Source organism: Hyaena hyaena, unplaced genomic scaffold, assembly GCF_003009895.1.
Source record: "Hyaena hyaena isolate Hyena2069 unplaced genomic scaffold, ASM300989v1 scaffold_410, whole genome shotgun sequence".
Classification (NCBI taxonomy): domain Eukaryota; kingdom Metazoa; phylum Chordata; class Mammalia; order Carnivora; family Hyaenidae; genus Hyaena; species Hyaena hyaena.
Genome location: NW_024081042.1, coordinates 1,657,290 through 1,668,314, shown reverse-complemented (window position 1 = coordinate 1,668,314; position 11,025 = coordinate 1,657,290).

Genomic DNA, 11,025 nt, shown 5'->3' with positions numbered 1-11,025 from the left:
CCCCACTATTTTTCCCCTTCTTCTCCTGCATCGTCCTCCATTAACTTCCTCCTAATCCACCTGTAAGTGCAAACATATGGTATTTGTCCTTCTCTGCCTAACTTATTTCGCTCAGTAAAACACCCTCTAGTTCCATCCATGTTGCTACACATGGCCAGATTTCATTCTTTCTCATTGCTGTGTAGTATTCCATTGTATAAATATACTACTTCTTCTTGATCAATTCATCAGTTGATGGACACTTAGGCTCTTTCCATGTTTTGGCTATTGTTGAGAGTGCCGCTATGAACATTGGGGTACATGTGCCCCTATGCATCAGCACTCCTGTATCTCTTGAGTAAATTCCTAGCAGTGCTATTGCTGGGTCATAGGGGAGTTCTATTGTTAATTTTTTGAGAAACCTCCACACTGTTTTCCAGAGGGGCTGTACCCGTTTACATTCCCACCAACAGTGTAGGAGGGTGTCCATTTCTCTACACCCTTGCCAGCATCTATAGGAGAGAGCAAATTTTTAAGTGGTTTTGTTATCTGGAGAAATTGGAAAGGAACTTAATAATAATTAGGTTAATGGAAGATACAAATGAGGGCTCTTGACCACTATTTATGCCCTCTAATGTAACTTAGATATTAGGAAATGCTTTTTTCCATCTCTATCTAGAAAATAGATAGGCCTGTTAACCACAATGGCCTCTTTGCCTTGAATTCTTCCCATTAGATCTCCTTCTCAGTGTATTTCAACTCAGGATTACTAAAGCCAAATTATACCACTCAATAGCAAAAACAAACAATCCAACTGAAAATTGGGCAGAGGAACTGAAATGACATTCTTCCAAAAAAGACAATAGGTACATTAAAAGGTGCTCAACATCACTAATCATCATGAAAATGCAAGTCAAAACTACAACGAAAAATCACCTCACACCTGTTAGCATGGCTATTATCAAGAAGACAAGAGCTAACAAGTATTGGCAAAGACACAAAGAAAAAGGAACCCTTGTACACTATTGTTGGGAATGTAAATTGATGCAGCCAATACAGAAAAAGTATGGAGATTCCTCAAAAAATTAGAACTACCATACAATCCAGCAATGCCACTTCTGGGTATTTATCCAAAGTAAATGAAATTACTACCTGAAAAGAAACCTGCACTCTCATGTTCATTGTAGCTTATTAACAATAGCCAAGACATGGAAACAACTTTAATCCACTGACAGATGAATGGACAAAGGAAACATGGTGTGCATACACACACAGAGATACACAAATGAACTATTATGCAACCATAAAAGGAGGAAATTCTGCCATTTACAACACAGGGAATTATGATAAGTGAAATAAGTCAGATATAGAAAGACAAACACTGTATGATAAGTGAAGTATTTGGAATCTAATAAAACTGAATTCAAAGATATGGAGAACAGATTGGTGGTTACCAGAAGCAAGGGATGTGGGGTGGGCAAAATGGATAAAGATAGTAAAAAAGGTACAAACTTTCAGTTATAAGATAAATCCTGGGAATATCATGTACAGCATGGTGACTGTAGTTAACAATTCTGTACTGTATATTTGAGAGTTGCTGTGTGATAGAATCTTAAAAGTTCTCATCACAAGGAATAACATTTGTAACTATGTGAGATGATTAATGTTAACTAAACCCATGGTGGTTATAATTTTCCTAAATATACATACAACAAATCGTGTTGTACACCTTCAACTAATGCAATATTATGTGTAAATTATATTGTAATAAAAGCAGGAAGAAAAAGATTGCTAAAACCAAGAGCAACTGCAGAAAATATTTTATTCCCAGCAATACTTGATTGCATTCTCTGTTGGCCAAACTGCTACCTATTCAATGAAATTGGAAAACGTTCAACTTGATTCTCTTCTTCTAAGTCCCTCACTGAACCGACACGTAACTAATAGCTTAAATGTTCCCAGAAATTATTGTGTAAATCCTAGAGTTGGGGCACTCGGGTGGCTTAGTCGTTTGAGCTCCCAACATTGGCTCAGGTTGTGATCTCAAGGTTCATGAGCAGGCTTGCTGCTGTCAGCACAGAGCTTGCTTCAGATCCTGTCCTCCTTTCTCTCTGCTCCTCGCCTGTTTGCACTCTCTTAGAAAATAAACATTAATAAATAAATAAATAAATCCTAGAGTCATATGCTCTTTGCTCTTATCTCTGTATTGTACACTTCTTTCTACAAGATTTATATGATACTTAGTGACACAGCTATAATAAGGATGAAACTTAATTAATAAATATATTTTTATTGTCCAAATGTCCAAAGATAATCTAAATCAATGATTTAATGATTTAATGGAATAACGCTGGGCCATGTCTGTATGGTCCTGCAGCTTAACTGCTGGCCTTAGATGTCACCAGGACTCCCTGGCTCCCAATTTCCTCATCCATAAAACAAAAAGATTCAGTTAGACAAGTTCCCAAAGTCCTTTCCTTCTCCAACACTTCCTACCCCTGCAGAATATGGAGATAGTAATCTTTTCTTTCCTTATTCTATAAAGTTTCCAATTAACAAACCCATTTTCTGGCTGCTCTGTATGCAAACCTGGGTTGCTTCAATTGTTTAAAGCTAAGTATCATATTTAAATACAAAAATTTGAACTGTAAGAAACAGTGGCCAAAGGAACCTTTACATAAGGCTATGTGAGCCTTCATTTAGTTAGGAAAACCTTCTGTCTCTGTTTCATTCACTATCAACACATTCAAGCTTTCACTGGCTTTGATATACTTTTAAATACACTGAGTTATCAGGAAAACAAAGCAATAGATCTTGTTAGTGTTTTAGACTGTTTAAAGTTTGGTGGTAAAAGAAGTGCCCAAGGGAAGACATGATATACAGTTGCCAACCAACATCTTGGAAAGAGATGGAAAATGAACTTGGGACCAGAAAGGCAGAAGAGCCCTTAAAATCCTCACATTTCTTGTAATGTAGAAATAAAGAGTGATAAATACATGCTATCTCTTCTTAGGGTAATTGGCAGTAACAGCTCACACAAAAAATATTTTTATTATTACAGCAGAGAAAAAGTGATGATAATGAGAAGCCATGGCAAGTAAAGGATGTTTACACCAGTTTAAAAAGAGCGTCTTCCCTTGTCTGTGATTTACTTCCTCTTTGGTCTGCTGACCTATCTATTATGACAGCGATAAGAGGCACTTGGAAGGGTTTTACAAATACTGACTCTGCATAAGTTTGCAGTTATCAGTACACTTGGTCTCATGCTCCTTATTTAGGCAAAAAAAAAAAGAAAGAAAGAAATCTTGCTTGCAATGCAGAGTTTATCTCAGAATTGAGATACTCACAACTGAGTAGTGTGGGAAGGAAAGGGGGAAATAAGTGTATATATACGCAAGTGTCAGTGTGAGTGTGTGCACATACCCCATGAGGCATCAGGCTCTATTTTCGGTAGACATCAGGTGATAGTCCATCTTACTGCTATATTTTACAGGGGAAACATGAAGAGTGGGGTTTTTTGGTGTTTTGCTTTTTTCAAGTAGGCTTCACACCCAGCACAGAGCCCAACTCACAAACCTGAAATCAAGACCTGAGCCAAGATAGTCAATTGCTTAATCGACTGAGCCACCCAGTCACCCATGAAGGATGGCTTCTTAAGGTTTAATGTGACCTATTTGACTTTGTCACATTAAATCTAAATGTCCTTCTTCTCAGAGGCACTACAGGTGGGTTCCCCAGATTTCTGAGTAGGTGTTAGCACAGTGATAACCTCATCAATGATATTCTGGCCTTTTGTGTCTCAGGTTCTGTGACACACAAGTCCTTAAAGTGTTATGATACTTTAAGTCTTTTGTGGCTATATGGCCACATAAGTGTGATGGAGAGAGAAATGTTACATGTTAATCAAAACAAAATTACAATATGCGTTAGAACGTTTTTATACTCTTTTCATCAGAGTGATGACCTATATGCATTTATAGACTTCATACATCAACACATACAATTTTCTTCTTGTATTCTGCAATACATATATACATAAGTATAATGTGTGTTCCTTCCTTTTAAAAATTTCAGGACAGGCTCAGTCGGTTAAGTGTCCGACTTCAGCTCAGGTCATGATCTCGCAGTTCATGGGTTCCATCCCCGCGTCAGTCTCTGTGCTGACAGCCAGCTCAGAGCCTGGAGTCTGCTTCGGAGTCTGTATCTCCCTCTCTCTCTGACCCTCCCCTACTCTCTCTCTCTCTCTATCTCTCTCAGAAATTAAAAAAAAAAAAACAAATAAAAATTTCAGGACAATAAAATTTGAAGTTGAAAAACAGATAACCCTCAAAGTGACTTTTCATATTATCAATGATTCTTTCCTTTCCAGAATAGTTTCCTCACCCTAAAAATCCCCTGAACTTCACCTGAGCTTCACCTGTTCTGTCCTCTCCCCAACCCCAAATGCCTGGCAACTATTGTCCTGTTTATCATCTCCATAGTCTTGCCTTTTCCAGAATGTCATAGAAATGGAATCACACAGTATGTAACCCTTTCAGACTGGCTTCTTTCACTTAGCAATATCCACTTAAGACTCATCCATGTCTTTGCATGATCTTTTTCCCATAAGTCTATGCATTTTTGAGTTTTTCTGCTTTTTGGTAAAGCACAGGCTCATTTTGAACTTTCCCTCCCCCAGCTCTGAAACTGTTTCTTTTCTCAAGGAGATTTGGAATGATTTAGAAACTAATATCTGGGCAAAGGTACATCTTTCGCTATGAGGTATCATTGCTTCTAGGCCCCTTCAGTAGAGGGAGTTAGAATATATATTTACATCACAGTTGGATCACACCAAATCCTCTGTTCTTAATCCAAAACCGCACATATACAAATCAGTGTCCTCCAGTCAGGTGTGTTTCTTGTTTTGCCTTGGAGTTTGGAAGTGTTTATTTCTTAGTCTTCTCGTAAAATGACTCAGTGAGGGGAAAGCTGCTGATCTGAAGGCTGTTTAGCATTTATGGAGACTACTTTTCCCAAATAGCATCTGACAGTTTCCATTCCTTTTGCCTGCTCTGAAGGAGTGACCTGTCATTTCTTTTAGTGCCAATTAAACAAAACAAAACAAAACAAAACAAAACAAAAAACACTTTCCCCAAATCCTAAGTACTTCACATATCTCTAAGGTCTCTAATTTTTACAACTTCCTCCAGGGAGAACAGCAGAGAGAGAACAGGAAGGACAGGGCTGAATGTCTCACGATCTCTTACAGCCTCTACCTTCCTTTCTTGATGTTTGGAGTTGGAGACTCAGAGAGCTTATTTCTGTTACCAGATAAATAAGATAAGGAATGGAACTATCCTTTCATTCCTTTCTGGGTCAAGTGTTGCTGAAAAGAATGTTGCTGAACTTTGCATCTTCATTGGCTCCAAAAGCCTTCTCTATTTCATCAAAAGACAATTGTTTTTCATAACAAAGCTGGCTCAATTTTCAAGTGGCATTGCATAGTTCAAGTGACTGTAACAATGACAGAAATGCAGGTTTCCTGCTTCTTTCTTTCTGTGAAGTCAAAGAGGGAATGAAAATGAACTTCCAGCCCCCAAGGGAAGATCTCTTTGTCTTCCTCCTACTGTGCTTTGTTTGCTGTTCCAAATTCAACATGCAGCTAAGTTGAGGAGGCCACAGCAAATTGTCCGGCAGCTGTAGCCAGGATTCAGTGTACTATCATGTTCTTTTGTGAAACCCATTCCTGAAACAAAAACTAAGCAGGCCCTGAACCTTCTTCATAATCTCTGAAAGTGAGGCTGAACACCAAGTATAGAGAGTGCTGTGCTAGAGAAAGTCTCCGTTTGTGGCTGGTTTTGCTGCTTTGGGTCGTGTGGCCTTGGGCAAGGTGCTGGCCTTTCTCTGAGCCTGCTTTCTTCTCTGCGCAAGGAGAATAAAAGTCACTGCCTTGCTTACCTCATAAGGGTGTTTGAGGCTCACATTAAATGCGATAATGTCGGAGAGCTTTATGAACTCTCAAGAACCTTAAATATAAGGTATTATTAGATGCTGTTGAAAGTAAATGATGAGACAGCTTAATTTAAGTAATTTCAAATGCCTCAGGGTCAAGCAGAGCTGTGTGAGAGTGTTAGATATTTTTATTGCTCTATGGTGAGGGGAGAGGGGGCAGGGCTGGAGTGGGGAAGATGGTGTTTTTCCTGTCCACATCAATGTGGGACAGAGTTGAAGCACTTTCTGGAGAAGGCAAGTAACATCACGCGGTTTGAGAACTGTGATGATGAAACAGGATTTAACTGACAAGAGAGACTGGTGGTGGGAGAGGCCAACTGTGGTCCTGAAAAACTGCGAGTGGACTAAAAGACGTGGCCCAGAAGCAGAAGGAAATAGAGTAAGCTGAGACTGACAAAGGGCAAAGGAAAGGAGGCTGCTTGTGGTGTGCACTGGGACCTGCACAAAAGCGTGAGGGAACACATTTCCAAGCTTAGGACTAAAGAGGCCAAACATGGAAAACCAGCTGGAAAGTGGTTGATAATCCCTTACCAGGGACTAGACCAGTGGTTTTCAGACACTTGGAGATCTACTTATTAATGAGTGTCCACTGTGTGCCAGGTACTGGAGAGTGGACCTCAGTTTTAAACAAAATCTGGGGCGCCTGGGTGGCTCAGTCAGTTGAGTGTCTGACTTTGGCTCAGGTCATGTTCTCACAGTTCATGGGTTTGAGCCCCATATCGGGCTTTGTGCTGACAGCTTGCTCAGAGCCTGGAGCCTGCCTTGGATTCTGTGTCTCCTTCTCTCTCTGCCCCGCCCCCATTCGTGCACTGTCTCTTTGTCTCTCAAAAAATAAATGTAAACAAACTCTTATACAGAACCCAATAGGTACGACAGAAAAGCTACCCAGGGCCAGTCAGCCTCCCTCTGAATGTTACTGGTGACTCCCAAGGCACCTTTGCAGGGAGATAGGGCTCTACTGAGAGATGGAGACAGGACCACTCATTCAGTGCCTAGCACGTGAGAGCTGTCCAATATTCCCTACACAAATGAATGCAACAGTGGGTAGGTGGTCTGCAGGAGAGAATTCAGATAAATAGGTTCAGTGGATTCTGTAACTATACCACGAAGTCATAAGGCATGTACGGTTTATACATAAAGGTTTCTCAATCTTTAGACGTGGAAGGATGGATATGGGTCGCTGTGGTGGCTTGCCAGGGGTAAGGGAGTTTCCTAATCAGGGGTGTGTGTCCAGCCACAGGTTGTAGAGGGTAAGACAAGCCAAAAACTAGATCATACTTCTGTAGAACATGTCTTGGGCATTCCATCACAAAAATACAGCCAGCCCACTGCTCTGCTCTTACAGAGTAAGGCAGGCTGTCTTCAGAATCACAGACGACCATAAAAACAGCAAAGATTTATTAGGTGCTGACTGCTTGCCAGGCACAGTAATAACCCCTTATGTCATGTAGTGGGCAGAATAATCCTCCCTCTCCCCCCTCCCCCCCCAAAGATGTCTGTGTCCCAATCCCTGGAGCCTGTGACCATGTTATGTTGTATGGCAGTGGAGGAATTTAGATTTCAGATGGAGCTGAGGTTATAAGCAGCTGACTGTGAGGTGGAGGGATTATGCTGGATTATGTAGTGGGCCCCATATGAGCACAGGGGTTGTTTATAAGCAGGAAGACAAGAGTCAGTGTCAGAGGAGACATGACCAGAGAAGCAGAAGTTGGAGTGGTATGAGAGGAGGGCTCCAATCACTGTTGCTGTTTTGAAGAAGGAAGGGGACCACAAGACAAGGAATATGGGCAGATTCTAGAAGCTGGAAAACCAAAGAAACAGATTCTTGTCTAGAGCCTCCTGGTCTTGCTGACACCTTGATTTTAGCCCAGTGAAACCTGTTTCACACTTCTGACTGACCTCCAGAACAGTAAGATAGAAAATGTGTGTTTCATTAAACCACTGAACTTAGGGTCATTTGTCACAGCGCAGTAGGGCATGAACACAGGTGTTCTTACTGTACCTTCACAGCAGCTGTATCAGATGGGTACTTAATATTAGTATTTTGCAGATGAGGCTTACAGAGGGTGACTCATTTGACTCAGCTGATGGCCTGACTCTGGAGCCAACTCTCTCTCTCATAGTGTGATCTGGACATGGCTTTATGTCTTCATTTCACAAACAAACAAAAACTGAGGCCCAGAGAAGTATCCTCATCTGCCCCAGGTCACATGCAAGTTGGTGACCAAGCTCAACTATACCCCACAAGAATGTGAATGCCTTACCAATGTAAATGTGCCCACAAATCACCAGGAATCTTGCTAGGATACAGGCTCTGATTCAGAGGGTCTGGGCTGGGATCCCGGTTCCTGCATTTCTAACCAGCTCCCGGGTGCTGGGCTTGGAGTAGCAAATCTGTAGATGGCTCTGTGCCCTGTATTGGGGATCTGAGCAATCCAGAGCCACCAGAGTGTTGGGCATCTAGCGAGATGAGGGGACACTAGGGAGGGAGAGAGGGAGCTTAAAAAGAGAAACAGGAGCAAATGCCTCACAGTTCTGTGGAGAATGAGATTTAGGGTCTCAGAAGGAAAGGTCTAATACTATGGGCTCCCCTTGGGGAAAATGTTACCCAAATGTGATGATTATTGTCATTTGAAAAGTCATTTAAAATTTGCAGGCATAGGTCTAGCATTATGATTGCCTCTGCTCTTTTATGAGACAATACTGGTCAAGGACATTCTTCCAACACACTAAAATGTCTATGCTTGGAAAAAAAGCCACAGTGTCTATTCCCTACTATATATTTTATGCTTTTTTTTTTAAGGGAAAAAAGAAGTAGTATGTTTATTCTGCAAGAAACATTTGTAAAGTTTTGACAGAATCAAAGGGCTGGTGCCATTAACCCCTTCCTCTATCTTTAGCCCCGACTGCCTACCCAGTGTCGGATTCTGACTGCAAATTCAAGATCAGGGTGCCAGTTCACTCTGGCAATGTAGCTGGGTTTCTCCGAGTCTTCATTTTGTGCTTCATGAAAATATAGATAAATATACTATGTTTGTGTGGGAGCTGCTGGGAGATTCCCCTAACCTACTTTATTGTGATTGCAAAATTTCCAACTGTCTGTGGCTACAAGAGCTGCCTGAAGGCTAGGAATGTTCTGGTTTCATTTTGAAACCAAGCACGCAAGCAAGAAATATCAGCTTGCATTTCAGATACGTGAACTCAGAGGAAGCAAATGTTTGCCTGGCTGTTTCCTTGGGTTATAGTGTGGAAAATATGCCTCTATATGTTTGCAAAGGCTCAAAAAAATGAAAAAAAATTTTTTTTTTACTCATCTGACTTAGCACTATTGACCTTCAGTGCTTCCTAATGCACGGTTTGAAAATGGAGTTTTAAAGTATTTACAGAATAAGTTTTTCTGCATTTTTTCCTTAGCTCTAAGATTTGCCCCCAAAGGTAATGGCACATCTGGAAAATAATAAAGTATGTTGATTAGTTCTTTGGGTCACTCAGCAAGCACTGAGGAGCCCTATAAAGTATAAAGAAGATACTGTGCTAGGTTCTTTGTACTTGTAAGTGTCCAGATGTCTGAAGTGTGACAATTCTGGACACCAAGGCCTTTAGTGGGGAGGACTCTGGCCATCCAGGGAATTGATGCCATGGGTGGTTTTCAGTTATCAGTGTGGGGTAGTGAAAAAAATGTGACTTAGAACCCCTTGTTAGCATGTTGTCTTGGACAGGCCCCCATTCTTCTCCTTGGATTATTTCTCCACTATGCGTTCATGTCTGTATCTGTCAATTAGGAATAATCATACCTCCTTTCAGGATTATTGTAAGGATTAAAGGAGATAATATGAGAGGTACAAGATAGGCCCTTAAAAATGTTTGTTTTTAAGTAACAGTAAACATACTTTCAAAGAATAATTTGTGTTGGCTATGGAATGTACTGTTATCTTTCTGCCTTAAATAATCTTTCTCAAGGTGCCTGGGTGGCTCAGTTGGATAAGCCTCTGACTTCAGCTCTGGTAATGATCTCCCAGTTCGTGAGTTCGAGCCCTGCATCAGGCTCTGCGCTCTGACGGTGCAGAGCCTGGAGCCTGTTTTGAATTCTGTGTCTCCCTCTCTCTCTGCCCTCCCTCCCTTGCTCACACTCTGTCTCTCTCTCAAAAATAAACATTAAAAAATTTTTAAATAATCTTTCTCATTATATTTTGCTAGGTCTACCAGCAAATATCAATCTTTATTTACTTCTTTTGCAAATATAACTGTTGGGAGAGACAATTTGTGGCAGGCTGTTATAGTTATAATCCACAGAATGCATAAATACCTGCAAATAAAGGAGAGACGACTGTTTTTAGAAAAAATTAAGAAATCAATTTTAATTGATTATCCCATTGAGGTGAAAAACTATTTCAATGAAGAAGAGACCTTCTCTGGGGCCTACTAGTGAGTGCTGGAGCCCAGAAGAGTTGGACTGGTTTTCCTTTCTTTCCTGCCTTCCTTCAATGAACACCAGAGTCCACACCCCTTCCTAGCCAGTTGGCAGAGAAATCACTTCTTGGGAAATGCTCCCTCCCTTGCCCTTTGCTCACAGCTCTTAAGCCACATAGCTAACTAAGATGACTCTGGGGAGATAGGTGCCAGCCCTCCCTCCCTCCCCCGCCTCCCCTTCCCTTGGCTGCTTCCTCCCCTCTGGCTCTGGGCAGAGGTTGTCACATGGCATGTCTGGGCAGAAGGACTGGAGCACAATTTCCTGCCTAGGCGCCTGTTAGAGGGAAGGCAGTTAAGCTGCAGGGAGCCTCACTTGCACTGGCCCTTCTGAAGCTCTAGAAATATGTTCTAATGGTCATATGGTTTTTTACAAAATTTGCAAGACATATTTTAACCCCAATCACTGAAGATCCTGTTACTTCTATGCTGATTTCCCTTCCAGCATGCTTCCCCATCTGTTAGTGGCCTTGTGGATTTCCACAGGCGTTTGGGGGCGGGTTGAATTGGAGATGCATCTAGTCTGGGATTAGTGGGATATACTTTATCCATGAACTTAAGCTATTGCTAGGAATACTCCTATTGCTC